The 18290-nt window shown below is 44.2% G+C and overlaps 1 pseudogene; it reads right to left on the bottom strand.

Moving 5' to 3' along the window:
- The window catches only part of LOC106613148 (proton-coupled amino acid transporter 4-like), a 439980-nt pseudogene that overhangs the window by 315556 nt on the left and 106134 nt on the right, over positions 1 to 18290 (bottom strand).

Raw genomic sequence — 18290 nt, forward strand, 5'->3', positions numbered from 1 at the left:
CACACACACACACACACACACACACACACACAGCTACTTCACAGTTCTCAAAACACACACACACACACACACACACACACACACACACACACACACACACACACACACACACACACACACACACACACACACACACACACAGCTACTTCCCAGTTCTCTCACACACACACACGGCTACTTCCCAGTTCTCTCTCACACACACACGGCTACTTCCCAGTTCTCTCTCACACACACACACACACACACACACAGCTACTTCACAGTTCTCAAACACACACACACACACACACACACACACACACACACACACACACACACACACACACACACACACACACACACAGCTACTTCCCAGTTCTCTCACACACACACACACACACACACACACACACGGCTACTTCCCAGTTCTCTCTCACACACACACGGCTACTCCCCAGTTCTCTCTCACACACACACGGCTACTTCCCAGTTCTCTCTCACACACACACGGCTACTTCCCAGTTCTCTCTCACACACACACACACACACACACACACACACACACACACACACACACACAGCTACTTCACAGTTCTCAAACACACACACACACACACACACACACACACACACACACACACACACTTCCCAGTTCTCTCACACACACAGAAACACGGCTACTTCCCAGTTCTCTCACACACACACACACACACACACTGCTGAAGGCCGTAACAACAACAGTGTAAACAACAACATGCTTACCGTCCTGATGTACTGGAAGATGATGATGATGATGATGATGAAGGCTGTAACAACAACAACAGTGTAAACAACAACATGCTTACCGTCCTGATGTACTGGAAGATGATGATGATGATGATGATGAAGGCTGTAACAACAACAACAGTGTAAACAACAACATGCTTACCGTCCTGATGTACTGGAAGATGATGATGATGATGATGATGAAGGCTGTAACAACAACAACAGTGTAAACAACAACATGCTTACCGTCCTGATGTACTGGAAGATGATGATGATGATGATGATGAAGGCTGTAACAACAACAACAGTGTAAACAACAACATGCTTACCGTCCTGATGTACTGGAAGATGATGATGATGATGATGATGATGAAGGCTGTAACAACAACAACAGTGTAAACAACAACATGCTTACCGTCCTGATGTACTGGAAGATGATGATGATGATGATGATGAAGGCTGTAACAACAACAACAGTGTAAACAACAACATGCTTACCGTCCTGATGTACTGGAAGATGATGATGATGATGATGATGAAGGCTGTAACAACAACAACAGTGTAAACAACAACATGCTTACCGTCCTGATGTACTGGAAGATGATGATGATGATGATGATGAAGGCTGTAACAACAACAACAGTGTAAACAACAACATGCTTACCGTCCTGATGTACTGGAAAGATGATGATGATGATGATGATGAAGGCTGTAACAACAACAACAGTGTAAACAACAACATGCTTACCGTCCTGATGTACTGGAAGATGATGATGATGATGATGATGATGAAGGCTGTAACAACAACAACAGTGTAAACAACAACATGCTTACCGTCCTGATGTACTGGAAGATGATGATGATGATGATGATGATGAAGGCTGTAACAACAACAACAGTGTAAACAACAACATGCTTACCGTCCTGATGTACTGGAAGATGATGATGATGATGATGATGAAGGCTGTAACAACAACAACAGTGTAAACAACAACATGCTTACCGTCCTGATGTACTGGAAGATGATGATGATGATGATGTTGATGAAGGCTGTAACAACAACAACAGTGTAAACAACAACATGCTTACCGTCCTGATGTACTGGAAGATGATGATGATGATGATGATGAAGGCTGTAACAACAACAACAGTGTAAACAACAACATGCTTACCGTCCTGATGTACTGGAAGATGATGATGATGATGATGATGAAGGCTGTAACAACAACAACAGTGTAAACAACAACATGCTTACCGTCCTGATGTACTGGAAGATGATGATGATGATGATGATGATGAAGGCTGTAACAACAACAACAGTGTAAACAACAACATGCTTACCGTCCTGATGTACTGGAAGTGATGATGATGATGATGATGATGAAGGCTGTAACAACAACAACAGTGTAAACAACAACATGCTTACCGTCCTGATGTACTGGAAGATGATGATGATGATGATGATGAAGGCTGTAACAACAACAACAGTGTAAACAACAACATGCTTACCGTCCTGATGTACTGGAAGATGATGATGATGATGATGATGAAGGCTGTAACAACAACAACAGTGTAAACAACAACATGCTTACCGTCCTGATGTACTGGAAGATGATGATGATGATGATGATGAAGGCTGTAACAACAACAACAGTGTAAACAACAACATGCTTACCGTCCTGATGTACTAGAAGATGATGATGATGATGATGATGAAGGCTGTAACAACAACAACAGTGTAAACAACAACATGCTTACCGTCCTGATGTACTGGAAGATGATGATGATGATGATGATGAAGGCTGTAACAACAACAACAGTGTAAACAACAACATGCTTACCGTCCTGATGTACTGGAAGATGATGATGATGATGATGATGATGATGAAGGCTGTAACAACAACAACAGTGTAAACAACAACATGCTTACCGTCCTGATGTACTGGAAGATGATGATGATGATGATGATGATGAAGGCTGTAACAACAACAACAGTGTAAACAACAACATGCTTACCGTCCTGATGTACTGGAAGATGATGATGATGATGATGATGATGAAGGCTGTAACAACAACAACAGTGTAAACAACAACATGCTTACCGTCCTGATGTACTGGAAGATGATGACGCTGACGGCCATGCAGACGTTGGCCAGAAATGACAGGACGGCCATGTTCTTCAGGTCCTTCATGAACACCAGCAGGATGAGGAAGGGCAGGAAGAAGAGCATGTAAACACGCAGGTCCAGTGCCCAGGGCTCAGAGGGACGGGGGCTGGCACCATGGTGGGTAGAGGGACGGGGTCTGGCACCATGGTGGGTAGAGGGACGGGGGCTGGCACCATGGTGGGTAGAGGGACGGGGTCTGGCACCATGGTGGGTAGAGGGACGGGGGCTGGCACCATGGTGGGTAGAGGGACGGGGGCTGGCACCATGGTGGGTAGAAGGACGGGGCCTGGCACCATGGTGGGTAGAAGGACGGGGCCTGGCACCATGGTGGGTAGAGGGACGGGGGCTGGCACCATGGTGGGTAGAGGGACGGGGCTGGCACCATGGTGGGTAGAAGGACGGGGCCTGGCACCATGGTGGGTAGAGGGACGGGGGCTGGCACCATGGTGGGTAGAGGGACGGGGGCTGGCACCATGGTGGGTAGAGGGACGGGGGCTGGCACCATGGTGGGTAGAGGGACGGGGTCTGGCACCATGGTGGGTAGAGGGACGGGGGCTGGCACCATGGTGGGTAGAAGGACGGGGCCTGGCACCATGGTGGGTAGAGGGACGGGGGCTGGCACCATGGTGGTGTTGGCGAAGGACTCATCTGCCAGGGTGATGTTTACACCTTGGTATCCCTCAACGACCTAGAGAGGAAAGAATGGATACACACAGGCATACGCACACACACAAACACACAAAAAGGTGTGATTAATGGTGATGTCTTCATGAGTGAGGCTCACCTCTCCCCTTCACCCTGTTGACCTTCAGAAAGACACCTTCAGATAGAGATCCCACTACACTAAATCTACAGCAATTAAGGCTGCTGTGTGTTCACTCCTCGCCAGAGAAAAACATTTAAGGAGCTTATCATGGAAGTGAAGTGGACTGGCCTCTTGCTTGTCGATAAGCAGCTCTCCCGCTCCTACCAACAACAAAAAACTTTCCCCAGAGAAATAACGATCAAAAAACTTTGTGAGATGAATGAATATTCAACACAACACCAGGGAGAGGACTAGAGAGGGAGGGGGCTAGAGGCGAGGGAGTGAGGGGGGCTCCATATGATTCCATCCTATCCCACAGCTCAGACAGGCTAGAAAGCAGATCAGGGTTTCATTCAATTAGACTGTCTGCTTATACATTTTAGTCAATTAGCAGACTCTCTTATCCAGAGCGATTTAGAGGAGAAATTAGGATTAAGTGCTTTGCTCAAGGGCACATGGACAGGTTTTCACCTAGTCAGTTCGATCAGCAGTATGTGTATACTGTGTGTATGTAGCTAGCTGTTTTTTATTTGAAATGTATTTAACTAGGCAAGTCAGTTAAGAACAAATTCTTATTTTACTATGACGGCCTACCCCGTCATTGTGAACACATACAGAGATGGGTATGTACAGGTAACAGACAAAATTAAGGAAACATTTTTGGAAATGAGGGATACCAGAGAGGAAGAGGCGAAGGAAAAGTTTTTAATCCGCCCAAAGTCTGTCCACAAAAATAAGCAGACGAAGTGAGTAATTTTTCTACGGAGGTCAATGAGCTATTGTCGAATGTGGTGAACAGATTCAATTGCTAATTTGCTTCGTGACGCTTATTTGATCGAATAGAAGTTTTATAATTGTTAGGTTGTTACGAATGCACTGATATAAACGTGAATGCACCTGGCATGTTGGCAACTTTGACTATATGAGTTGTGCCTGTTGTCATAGAGATCTAACCCGTTTTAGCATGGACATTGAGGGCTTCCACCATTTTAAAGTAGTCAACTGGGTCGGGATTCCTAAGAGTTGGGAGGATATCAGACAATGAAGAAAACTGATTACTTGAAAATGGAGATAGCATCTGTGACAGCATGGACAGCACCATTAAGGCTATAATGCACAGATACAAAGATGAGTCGTCTATCTCTATGGCCGGTTGTTCATATGCGTGTCTGCCCTCTCATTGGTTGAAATGGTCCCACCTGATCTTGCCTCCTCCCGCCAGCCTTCCATCTTTGAAGACATGTACTTCCATTGTTAGAGTGGTCACTGGAATATCTTGTCAATATAATAGACAATCTTTGGGGATTCAACGTATATCATGCTTAGGGTCATGTACATTGTTTTGTCTACCATGACTAGAAGAGAGCTCAGTGACTTTGAAAGAAGGGTCTCAAAAGGAGCATAGGGGGTTTAAAGGGTGTGTAAGTGTCTCAGTCACCAGACCCAATTGATCACGTCTGGGCGATTCTGGAGTGGCGCTTGAGACAGTGTTTCCGTCAACAAATGGAATTTCTGGTGGAGGATCAGTGTCACATCCCTCCAATAGAGTTCAAGACATTTGTAGAATCTATGCCAAGATGCATTGAAACTGTTCTGGCAGCACATGGTGGCCCAACTGCCTAATAAAGATACTATGTTGGTGTCTCCTTTATTTTGGCAGTTACCGGTATGTGCTACTGTAGGTTGAATGACACAGCCCCAAGAGCGAATTTACTACAGCAAACGCATTCCGAAAAAAGAAATATTACATATACATAAGTATTCAAATCAAACTTTTGTCACATGCGCCAAATACAACTGTAGACCTTACCGTGAAATGCTTACTTACAAGCCCTTAACCAACAGTGGAGTTCAAGAAGAGTTAAGAAAATATTTACCAAATAATTAAAGTAAAAAAGAAAAGTAACACAATAACGAGGCTATATACAGGGGGCGCCGGTTCCGAGTCAGTGTGCGGTGGTACAGGTTAGTTGAGGTAATTTCTAAATGTACAGTTGAAGTCGGAAGTTTACATACACTTAGGTTGCAGTCATTAAAAGTCGTTTTTCAACGACTCCACACATTTCTTGTTAACAAACTATAGTTTTGGCAAGTCGGTTAGGACATCTACTTTGTGCTTGGCACAAGTCATTTTTCCAAAAATTGTTTACAGACAGATTATTTCACTTATAATTCACTGTATTACAATTCCAGTGGGTCAGAAGTTTACATACACTAAGTTGACTGTGCCTTTAAACAACTTGGAAAATTCCAGAAAATGATGTCATGGCTTTAGAAGCTTTTGATAGGCTAATTGACATCATTTGAGTCATTTGGAGATGTACCTGCGGATGTATTTCAAGGCCAACCTTCAAACTCAGTGCCTCTTCGCTTGACATCACGGGAAAATAAAAAGAAATCAGCCAAGACCTCAGAAAAAAAATTGTAGACCTCCACAAGTCTGGTTCATCCTTGGGAGCAATTTCCAAATGCCTGAAGGTACCACGTTCATCTGTACAAGCAATAGTACGCAAGTATAAACACCATGGGACCATGCAGCCGTCATACTGCTCAGGAAGGAGACACGTTCTGTCTCCGAGAGATGAACGTGCTTTGGTGCGAAAAGTGCAAATCAATCCCAGAACAACAGCAAAGGACCTTGTGAAGATGCTGGAGGAAACAGGTACAAAAGTATCTATATCCACAGTAAAACGAGTCCTATAGACATAACCTGAAAGGCCGCTCAGCAAGGAAGAAGCCACTGCTCCAAAACCACCATAAAAAAGCCAGACTATGGATTGCAACTGCACATGAGGACAAAGATAAGTACTTTTTGGAGAAATGTCCTCTGGTCTGATGAAACAAAAATAGAACTGTTTGGCCATAACGACCATCGTTATGTTTGGAGGAAAAAGGGGGACGCTTGCAAGCTGAAGAACACCATCACAACCGTGAAGCACGGGGGTGGTGGCAGCATCATGTTGTGGGGGTGCTTTACTGCAGGAGGGGCTGGTGCACTTCACAAAATAGATGGCATCATGAGGTAGGAAAATGATGTGGATATATTGATGCAACATCTCAAGACATCAGTCAGGAAGTTGAAGCTTGGTCACAAATGGGTCTTCCAAATGGACAATGACCCCAAGCATACTTCCAAAGTTGTGGCAAAATGGCTTAAAGACAACAAAGTCAAGGTATTGGAGTGGCCATCACAAAGCCTTGACCTCAATCCTTTAGAAAATGTGTGGGCAGAACAGAAAAAGCATGTGTGAGCAAGGAGGCCTACAAACCTGACTCAGTTACACCAGCTCTGTCAGGAGGAATGGGCCAAAATTCACCCAACTTATTGAGGGAAGCTTGTGGAAGGCTACCCGAAATGTTTGATCCAAGGTAAACAATTTAAAAGGCAATGCTACCAAATACTAATTGAGTGTATTCTGACCCACTGGGAATGTGATGAAAAAAAACTAAAAGCTGAAATAAATCATTCTCTTCACATTCTTAAAATAAAGTGGTGATACTAACTGGAGTTTAAATGTTGAAATGTTTTTTGGCTAAGGTGTATGTAAACTCCCGACTTCAACTAAAGGTAGCGGTAGCGGTGAAGTGACTATGCATAGATAATAAACAGCGAGTAGCGAGTAGCAGCAGTGTACAAAACAAATGTGTGTGTGGGGGGGGGGGGGGTGGGAGTGGACGTTTGATGAAATGTTCAGCAGTCTTATGGCTTGGGTGGAGTCTCTGACAATTTTATTGGCTTTCCTCTCACACCGCCTATTTTATAGGTCCAGGATGGCAGGAAGCTTGGTCCCATACGCACTACCCTCTATAGCGTCTTACGGTCAGATGTCGAGAAGAGATGCCAGTCAGGATGCTCTCAATGGTGCAGCTGTATAACTTTTTGAGGATCTGGGGACCTATGCCAAATCTTTTCAGTCTCCCGAGTGGGAAAAGGTTTTGTCCTGCCCTCTTCACGACTGTCTTGGTGTGTTTGGACCATGATAGTTTGTTGGTGATGTGGACACCAAGGAACTTGATACTCTCGACCCGCTCCACTACAGCCACATTGATGTTAATGGGGGCCTGTTCAGCCCGCCTTTTCCTGCAGTCCACGATCAGCTCCTTTGTCTTGCTCACATTGAGGGAGAGGTTGTTGTTCTGACACTGCACTGCCAGTTCTCTGACCTCCTCCCTATAGGCTATCTCATCATTGTCGGTGATCAGGCCTACCACTGGTGTGTCGTCGGCAAACTTAATGATAGTGCTGGAGTCGCGTTTGGCCACACAGTCGTGGGTGAACATGGAGTACAGGAGGGGACTAAGTACACACCCGTGAGGGGCCCCAGTGTTGAGGATCAGCATGGCAGACGTGTTGTTCTCTCCAATTACCACCTGGGGGGGGCCGTCAGGAAGTCCAGGATCCAGTTGCAGAGGGAGGTGTTTAGTCCCAGGGTCATAAGCTTTGTGATGAGCTCATGGGCACAATGGTGTTGAACGCTGAGCTGTAGTCAATGAATAGCATTCTCACATATGTGTTCCTTTTGTCCAGGTGGGAAAGGGCAGTGTGGAGTGCGATTGAGATTGCATCATCTGTGGATCTGTTGGGGCGGTATGCGAATTGGAGTGGGTCTAGGATGATGTTGATGTGAGCCATTCAGACCCTTTACTCAGTACTTTGTTGAAGCACCTTTGGCAGAAATTACAGCCTTGAGTCGTCTTGGGTATGACGTTACAAGCTTGGCACACATGTATTTGGGGAGGTTCTCCCATTCTTCTCTGAAGAGCCTCTCAAGCTCTGTCAGGTTGGATGGGGAGCATCACTGCACAGCTATTTCCAGGTCTCTCCAGAGATGTTCGATTGGATTCAAGTCCGGGCTTCGGCTGGGCCACTCAAGGACATTCAGAGACTTGTCCCGAAGCCACTCCTGCGTTGTCTTGGCTGTGTGCTTAGGGTCATTGTGCAGTTGGAAGGTGAACTTTAGCCTTAGTCTAAGGTTCTGAGATACAGTACTATAGTATAAAAGACTTGGGCAGACCCCATGTCCTCTAAAGAGGGCACACCTCTAGCATGGACCAACGGCTGTCCAGAATATGATCCTGGCCATGACATTAAAAACAGTAAAGAACAAAATGCTACATGGTAAAACTGAGAAAATTGCATATTATATATTTGAAAAAGAATGAAAGATTATCTACAGAGTGAAAACAAAAGGTCTATATTTTAAAAGAATCAAAATGGAAGAGAAATGACAAACCCTGTCCTCATTAGTACCTAATCTGGGAATAGAGATGTACCCACAATGCGACGGACCAATCTGACCTCCAGGCCCAGGCCCCAACTGACCTCTCAACACCCCAGTGTCACTCACACACATGGGCCAAGCCAACAAACCATCGCCATACGGATCATTAAAGTAATCTAAATATTGTATCAGATTCTTCTGTTTACTTTTTCTAATTCAGAATAAATAGAAACTCATCTCATCTGCCATGTTTGTAATTCTGAAGCTCTGGTGGCTTTGCCCCGTTCAACCCCACTTTGTTTAACAACCAATAAATAGCTTACCTCAGCTTTCGACAAACAAACTATTCTGTGCGTACTACTACGTGAGCGTAAACAATACGTAAATTGAGCACATTAGCCCAAGCACACACCCGGGTCAGCAGTAAATGTTTTCTGATGAGCTAGGAACACAGAGGGTATCTGGGAGGTCAGTTAGCAGAATGCCTAATGATGGCACATGTTTGGATTGAGGATCTGCAACCCAATAAGTAACCATCTTCACTCCGCATAGACAGAGAGAGAAAGAGAACAGAGAGACAAAAAGATAGAGGTACAGGAGAGAGAAATAGATATTTAAAAACTTCAGTCATAACGTTTTAGAGTTTCAGTACATTCCATTTAAATATAAGATTGTAGCATACTTCATCACACTGATAGTACTACTCCTGGCTATGTCCTACCAACTAATCCCATTGGAGTTGTGAATTAAAGAGGCACTGCATGAGGTCTTTATCTTTGTCCATATGTATGGGAATGCTTGGCCATTTATGCAAGTCCATAGGAGGAGATCACCATCTAATACAGAGAGAGAGACAGTTTATAAATTGAGACAGACAGAGAGACAGAGACAGACAGAGAGACAGAGAAAGACAGACAGAGAGACAGACAGAGAGACAGAGAAAGACAGACAGAGAGACAGACAGAGAGACAGAGAAAGACAGACAGAGAGACAGAGAAAGACAGACAGAGAAAGACAGACAGACAGAGAGACAGACAGAGAGACAGAGAAAGACAGACAGAGAGACAAAGACAGACAGACAGACAGACAGACAGACAGACAGACAGACAGACAGACAGACAGACAGACAGACAGACAGACAGACAGACAGACAGACAGACAGACAGACATAGAGAGAGACAGACACAGGGACAGAGACACAGAGAGAGAGAGACAGAAAGAGACAGAGCAAGAGAGAAAGAAAGAAAGAGAGAAAGAAAGAAAGAGCGCGAGAGGCTGAGAAAGTCAGGTAAGCAGAGTGCTCAGAGATGAAACACCACTAGCGTCTCCTAGGGAACGTTGTGTGTCACTGCAAGTAAACCATTAGAACAGCTGAAGAGTTGGGATGACGAGGGTAATGCTCCAATTACAAACTGGGTGGTTCAAACCCTGAATGCTGATTGGCTGACAGCCATGGTACATCAGACCGTATACCACGCGTATGACAAAACATTTATTTTTACCGCTCTAATTACGTTGACAAACAGTTTATAATCGCAATAAGGCATCTCGGGGGATTGTGGTATATGGCCATATACCACGGCTATGGGCTGTATCCAGACAGTCCATGTAGCATGGTATTGTGGCCATATACCACGGCTAAGGGCTGTATCCAGACACTCCATGTAGCATGGCATTGTGGCCATATACCACGGCTAAGGGCTGTATCCAGACACTCCATGTAGCATGGCATTGTGGCCATATACCACGGCTAAGGGCTGTATCCAGACACTCCATGTAGCATGGCATTGTGGCCATATACCACGGCTAAGGGCTGTATCCAGACACTCCATGTAGCATGGCATTGTGGCCATATACCACGGCTAAGGGCTGTATCCAGACACTCCATGTAGCATGGCATTGTGACCATATACCACGGCTAAGGGCTGTACCCAGACACTCCATGTAGCATGGCATTGTGGCCATATACCACGGCTAAGGGCTGTACCCAGACACTCCATGTAGCATGGCATTGTGGCCATATACCACGGCTAAGGGCTGTATCCAGACACTCCATGTAGCATGGCATTGTGGCCATATACCACGGCTAAGGGCTGTATCCAGACACTCCATGTAGCATGGCATTGTGGCCATATACCACGGCTAAGGGCTGTATCCAGACACTCCATGTAGCATGGCATTGTGGCCATATACCACGGCTAAGGGCTGTATCCAGACACTCCATGTAGCATGGCATTGTGGCCATATACCACCGCTAAGGGCTGTATCCAGACACTCCATGTAGCATGGCATTGTGGCCATATACCACGGCTAAGGGCTGTATCCAGACACTCCATGTAGCATGGCATTGTGGCCATATACCACGGCTAAGGGCTGTATCCAGACACTCCATGTAGCATGGCATTGTGGCCATATACCACGGCTAAGGGCTGTATCCAGACACTCCATGTAGCATGGCATTGTGGCCATATACCACGGCTAAGGGCTGTATCCAGACACTCCATGTAGCATGGCATTGTGGCCATATACCACGGCTAAGGGCTGTATCCAGACACTCCATGTAGCATGGCATTGTGGCCATATACCACGGCTAAGGGCTGTATCCAGACACTCCATGTAGCATGGCATTGTGGCCATATACCACGGCTAAGGGCTGTATCCAGACACTCCATGTAGCATGGCATTGTGGCCATATACCACGGCTAAGGGCTGTATCCAGACACTCCATGTAGCATGGCATTGTGGCCATATACCACACCCCCGCCTGCCTTATTGCTTAAACATACCTGACTCAGGGGTATATCACAATGCAACAGGGATTGATAGGTTTGGCAGCTCAGTTGAATATGGGTTATTGATGATACCAAGTCAGTATCTGTCCCGGATTGATTTGGATTGGTCAGTGACAACACATTTCATTGCTTTTGATAGATAGGAATACTACAGCTTGATTTGATTTGATATGTAAGGCTCCCCATTAGTCGACGGAAATTGGTTACAGCTAGCCTTAAATCTCTACATTCAAAGAGAAAATCATGTACACTCCTACAGACACTTGTGGCTGTTTTACGTGACGCATTGCTGTCTCTACTTTTTGCTCTTTGTACTGTTGTCTGTGCCTAACAATGTTTGTACCATGTTTGTGCTCCTACCATGTTGTGCTGCTGCCATGTGTCGCTACCATGTTGTTGTCATGTGGTGTTGCTACCATGTTGTTGTCATGTCACCCAGCCTAAAAAGCCTTCCAATCAAAATGAATGACTGTGGAAGTGTCTCAGTATTTTATTCGTATTTAACAATTTTATTTAACTAGGCAAGTAAAAGGTTAAATACGAAAGTCCTTAATTGACTTGCCTAGTTAAATAAAAGGTTAAATACAAATGTCCTTAATTGACTTCCCTAGTTAAATAAAAGGTTAAATACGAATGTCCTTAATTGACTTGAACTAGGCAAGTCAATTAAGGACATTCGTATTTACAATGTTGGCCTACCAAATGGACGGGCTGGGATGAAAATGTATGACAAAACACACAGCACGACAAGAAACACCACAACACTACATAAAGACAGACCTAAGATAACAACACTGCATGGTAGCAACACCACATAACAACACCGCATGGTAGCAACACCACATGGCCAAAATCTCATAACCTGATATAAACTCAGCAAAAAAACAAACGTCCTCTCACTGTCAACTGCATTTATTTTCAGCAAACTTAACATGTGTAAATATTTGTATGAACATAACAAGATTCAACAACTGAGACATAAACTGAACAAGTTCCACAGACATGTGACTAACAGAAATTGAATAATGTGTCCCTGAACAAAGGGACACATTATCAAAATCAAAAGTAACAGTCAGTATCTGGTGTGGCCACCATTAAGTACTGCAGTGCATCTCCTCCTCATGCACTGCACCAGATTTGCCAGTTCTTGCTGTGAGATGTTACCCCACTATTCCACCAAGGCACCTGCAAGTTCCCGGACATTTCTGAGGGGGAATGGTCCTAGCCCTCACCCTCCGATCCAACAGGTCCTAGACGTGCTCAATGGGATTGAGATACAGGCTCTTCGCTGGTCATGGCAGAACACTGAAATTCCTGTCTTGCTGGAAATCACACACAGAACGAGTAGTATGGCTGGTGGCATTGTCATGCTGGAGGGTCATGTCAGGATGAGCCTGCAGAAAGGGTACCACATGAGGAAGGAGGATGTCTTCCCTGTAACGCACAGCATTGAGATTGCCTGCAATGACAACAAGCTCAGTCCGATAATGCTGTGACACACCGCCCCAGACCATGACGGACCCTCCACCTCCAAATCGATCCCGCTCAAGAGTACAGGCCTTAGTGTAATGCGCATTCCTTCGATGATAAACGTGAATCCGACCATCACCCCTGGTGAGACAAAACCACGACTCGTCAGTGAAGAGCACTTTTTGACATTTCTGTCTGGTCCAGCGACGGTGGGTTTGTGCCCATAGGTGACGTTGTTGCTGGTGATGTCTGGTGAGGACCTGCCTTACAACAGGCCTACAAGCCCTCAGTCCAGCCTCTCTCAGCCTATTGCGGACAGTCTGAGCACTGATGGAGGGATTGTGCGTTGTGTGTTGTTACATGTGGTCTGCCACTGCAAGGATGATCAGCTGTCCGTCCTGTCTCCCTGTAGTGCAGTCTTAGGCGTCTCACAGTACAGACATTGCAATATATTGCCCTGGCCACATCTGCAGTCCTCATGCCTTCTTGCAGCATGCCTAAGGCATGTTCACGCAGATGAGAAGGAACCCTGGGCATCTGTCCTTTGGTGTTTTTCAGAGTCAGTAGAAAGTAGAAAGACCTTAATTGCCTACCGTCTGTAAGCTGTTAGTGTCCTAACGACCATTCCACAGGTGCACGTTCATCATTCATTGAGCAAGCATGGGAAACAGTGTTTAAACCCTTTACAATGAAGATCAGTGAAGTTATTTGGATTTTTACAAATTATCTTTGAAAGACATGGGTCTGAGAAAGGGACGTTTCTTTTTTTGCTGAGTATAGGTAATTTCATATCCCGATAACGATACATATCACCATATAGCACATTTTCTGTAAATTAAATTAATATAGAGTTCATATAAAATGACCACATGTAAAGGCCTACTTCTTATTACATTTTGAATTATACTCAACAAATAAAAAGTACTTAATCAAATTGTATTATTTTTCCTTTTTAGAACCTTTGTGAAAATTTTAAATTAAGCATGTAACAAAATATAAAATATTAATGTATAAAATCTAAAAAGGTAAATAGAAAACCCAAAATAAATATAGGCCTAAAATAAAATAAAAAATATACAGTTGAAGTCAGAAGTTCACATAAACAAGTTTTAATGACTCCAACCTAAGTGTTTCAACCACTCCACAAATGTCTTGTTGACAAACTATAGTTTTGGCGAGTCGGTTAGGACATCTACTTGGTGCATGACACAAGTAATTCTTCCAACAATTGTTTACAGACAGATTATTTCACTGTATCACAATTCCAGTGGGTCAGAAGTCTACATACACTAAGTTGACTGTGCCTTTAAACAACTTGGAAAATTCCAGAAAATGATGTCATGGCTTTAGAAGCTTCTGGTAGGCTAATTGACATAATTTGAGTCATCCGGAGGTGTACCTGTGGATGTATTTCAAGGCCTACCTTCAAACTCAGTGCCTCTTTGCTTGACATCAAGGGAAAATCAAAAGAAATCAGCCAAGACCTAAGAAAAATAATTGTAGACCTCCACAAGTCTGGTTCATCCTTGGGAGCAATTTCCAAGAGCCTGAAGGTACCACGTTCCTCTGTACAAACAATAGCACACAAGTATAAACTCCATGGGACCACGCAGCCGTCATACCGCTCAGGAAGGAGATGCGTTCTGTCTCCTAGAGATTAACGTGCGTTGGTGTGAAAAGTGCAAATCAATCCCAGAACAACAGCAGAGGACCTTGTGAAGATGCTGGAGGAAACAGGTACAAAAGTATCTATGTCCACAGTAAAACGAGTCCTATATTGACATAACCTGAAAGGCCGCTCAGCAAAGAAGCCACTGCTCCAAAACCACCATAAAAAAGCCAGACTACGGTTTGCAATTGCACATGGTGACAAAGATCATACTTTTTAGAGACATGTCCTCTGGTCTGATGAAACAAAAATAGAACTGTTTGGCCATAATGACCATCGTTATGTTTGGAGGAAAAAGGGGGAGGCTTGCAAGCAGAAGATCACCATCCCAACCGTGAAGCAAGGGGGTGGTAGCATCAGGGTGCTTTGCTGCAGGAGGGACTGTATATGGCATGACGAGGAAGGAAAATGATGTGGATATATTGAAGCAACATCTCAAGACATCAGTCAGGAAGTTAAAGCTTGGTCGCAAATGGATCTGCCAAATGGACAATGACCCCAAGCATACTTCCAAAGTTGTGGCAAAATGGCTTAAGGACAACAAAGTCAAGGTATTGGAGTGGCCATCACAAAGCCCTAATCTCAATCCAATAGAAAATATGTGGGCAGAACTGAAAAAGCATGTGCAAGCAAGGAGGCCTATATACCTGACCCAGTTACACCAGCTTTGTCAGGAGGAATGGGTCAAAATTCACCAAACTTATTGTGGGAAGCTTCTGGAAGGCTACCCAAAACTTTTGACCCAAGTTAAACAATTTAAAGGCAATGCTACCGAATACTAATTGAGTGTATGTAAACTTCTGACCCACTGGGAATGTGAAGAAAGAAATAAAATCTTAAATAAATAATTCTCTCTACTAATATTCTGACATTTCACATTCTTAAAATGAAGTGGTGATCCTAATTGACCTAAGATATGGTATTTTTACTAGGATTAAATGTCAGGAATTGTGAAAAACTGAGTTTAAATGTATTTGGCTAAGGTGTATGTAAACTTCCGACATCAACTGTGTGTGTGTGTGTATATATATATTTGTTTTATTTGTTTTATATAATTTTTTATTTTTATTTTCATATTTTGGGGGGCTTGACTTTTTTTGCAAGTTATTTTGGCATTAATATGTGTCACATATGAATTTGCATTTGGTACCTTGGGTCGAGTGTTAGCACTAACTCACAAAACCCCCGTTTCTCGACCGTGTAAATTGGGGCCATGTCTTTGCAGATGTAAGTTGTAACAGCAGCTGTTATCTCCTTCCATCTTCCTGATTCTTTGCCATATGGTGCCGTGGGCAAAAGCCTCTTGCAACGTCTGAGTCGGGTTTGTTTTGAGCACTCGACTGTACTTTTTTGGGTCTCGTCCGTAGAATCTCTCCGTACTGTTTCACATGATTCTTGTGTAGGTGGTAAAAGAGGTTAGTGGTATTTGAGCCTGTTGTCGGAGACAGAGGACGGTTCTCTGGTCCGCCAGACTTCTCATATACAAACCACGTCCATGCGACCGAAGCAGCCCCTCTTTAAAGTACAAGCTCCGTGCTCTGTGTCACGTTCACTCTCCTCCACGTTTGACTTGTAAATTTCCTTCCACACGCAAAGCGTCATCCAATTGACTAAAAATATTGCCGTAAAGAGTGTGATTTGCGACACAACGAAATAAACGCATAATATGAAACGATTGACGTTTTTCTATCGTCACACGATATATATCGTCATATCACCTAGCCCTACAACACACTGGTCTGTATTTGATTGGTGGGAATAGAGCCTACCTGTTTGATATTCTCTGCCAGGAACACAAAGTATGCACTGCAGAATCCGAGCTGTGTCAACACCAGGAAGAAGTTGACCAGGTGCCTAAAACAGGACAGAAGGACAGGACAGGGACACATAAACATGTTAAAATAGCTCTGAAACATCTGGATGGCTTCTACAATGTTAGAATACACTAGTTCTGTTCTGTACTATTTTACTCTAATAATCTATTCTATGAGCATCAGGGCATCCTGTCTTGACTGCCTCTCTTGCCTGTGCCTAAATATGTTCCTTACTATAGCTAGTGATAAGCTTAACGAAATGATTCAGCATATGATGTATAATACTGTTACATCTGGTGAGTACACTATGACAAGACATCTAAAGACTCTCTTGAACAAAAGGTACATGTTAACTTAGTTTTCAACTAAATCAATGACGTGGGCATATTACTGCTGTTGCAGTCAGGTAGCATATTACTGCTGTTACAGTCAGGTAGAATATTACTGCTGTTACAGTCAGGTAGCATGGTACTGCTATTGCAGTCAGGTAGCATATTACTGCTGTTGCAGTCAGGTAGCATGGTACTGCTGTTGCAGTCAGGTAGCATATTACTGCTGTTGCAGTCAGGTAGCATATTACTGCTGTTGCAGTCAGGTAGCATGGTACTGCTGTTGCAGTCAGGTAGCATATTACTGCTGTTGCAGTCAGGTAGAATATTACTGCTGTTGCAGTCAGGTAGAATATTACTGCTGTTGCAGTCAGGTAGCATGGTACTGCTGTTGCAGTCAGGTAGCATATTACTGCTGTTGCAGTCAGGTAGCATATTACTGCTGTTGCAGTCAGGTAGCATATTACTGCTGTTGCAGTCAGGTAGCATATTACTGCTGTTGCAGTCAGTTAGCATATTACTGCTGTTGCAGTCAGGTAGCATATTACTGCTGTTGCAGTCAGGTAGAATATTACTGCTGTTGCAGTCAGGTAGAATATTACTGCTGTTGCAGTCAGGTAGCATATTACTGCTGTTGCAATCAGGTAGCATATTACTGCTGTTGAAGTCAAGTAGCATGGTACTGCTGTCGCAGTCAGGTAGAATATTACTGCTGTCGCAGTCAGGTAGAATATTACTGCTGTCGCAGTCAGGTAGAATAGTACTGCTGTCGCAGTCAGGTAGAATAGTACTGCTGTCGCAGTCAGGTAGAATAGTACTGCTGTCGCAGTCAGGTAGAATAGTATAGTACTGCTGTCGCAGTCAGGTAGAATAGTACTGCTGTCGCATTCAGGTAGCATAGTACTGCTGTTGCAGTCAGGTAGCATATTAACCTACTGTTGCAGTCAGGTAGAATATTACTGCTGTTGCAGTCAGGTAGCATATTACTGCTGTTGCAGTCAGGTAGCATGGTACTGCTGTTGCAGTCAGGTAGCATGGTACTGCTGTTGCAGTCAGGTAGCATGGTACTGCTGTTGCAGTCAGGTAGAATATTACTGCTGTTGCAGTCAGGTAGAATATTACTGCTGTTGCAGTCAGGTAGAATATTACTGCTGTTGCAGTCAGGTAGCATAGTACTGCTGTTGCAGTCAGGTGGCATATTACTGCTGTTGCAGTCAGGTAGCATAGTACTGCTGTTGCAGTCAGGTGGCATGGTACTGCTGTTGCAGTCAGGTAGC

This window comes from Salmo salar, chromosome ssa09, assembly GCF_905237065.1.
Source record: "Salmo salar chromosome ssa09, Ssal_v3.1, whole genome shotgun sequence".
NCBI classification, from domain to species: Eukaryota; Metazoa; Chordata; class Actinopteri; order Salmoniformes; family Salmonidae; genus Salmo; species Salmo salar.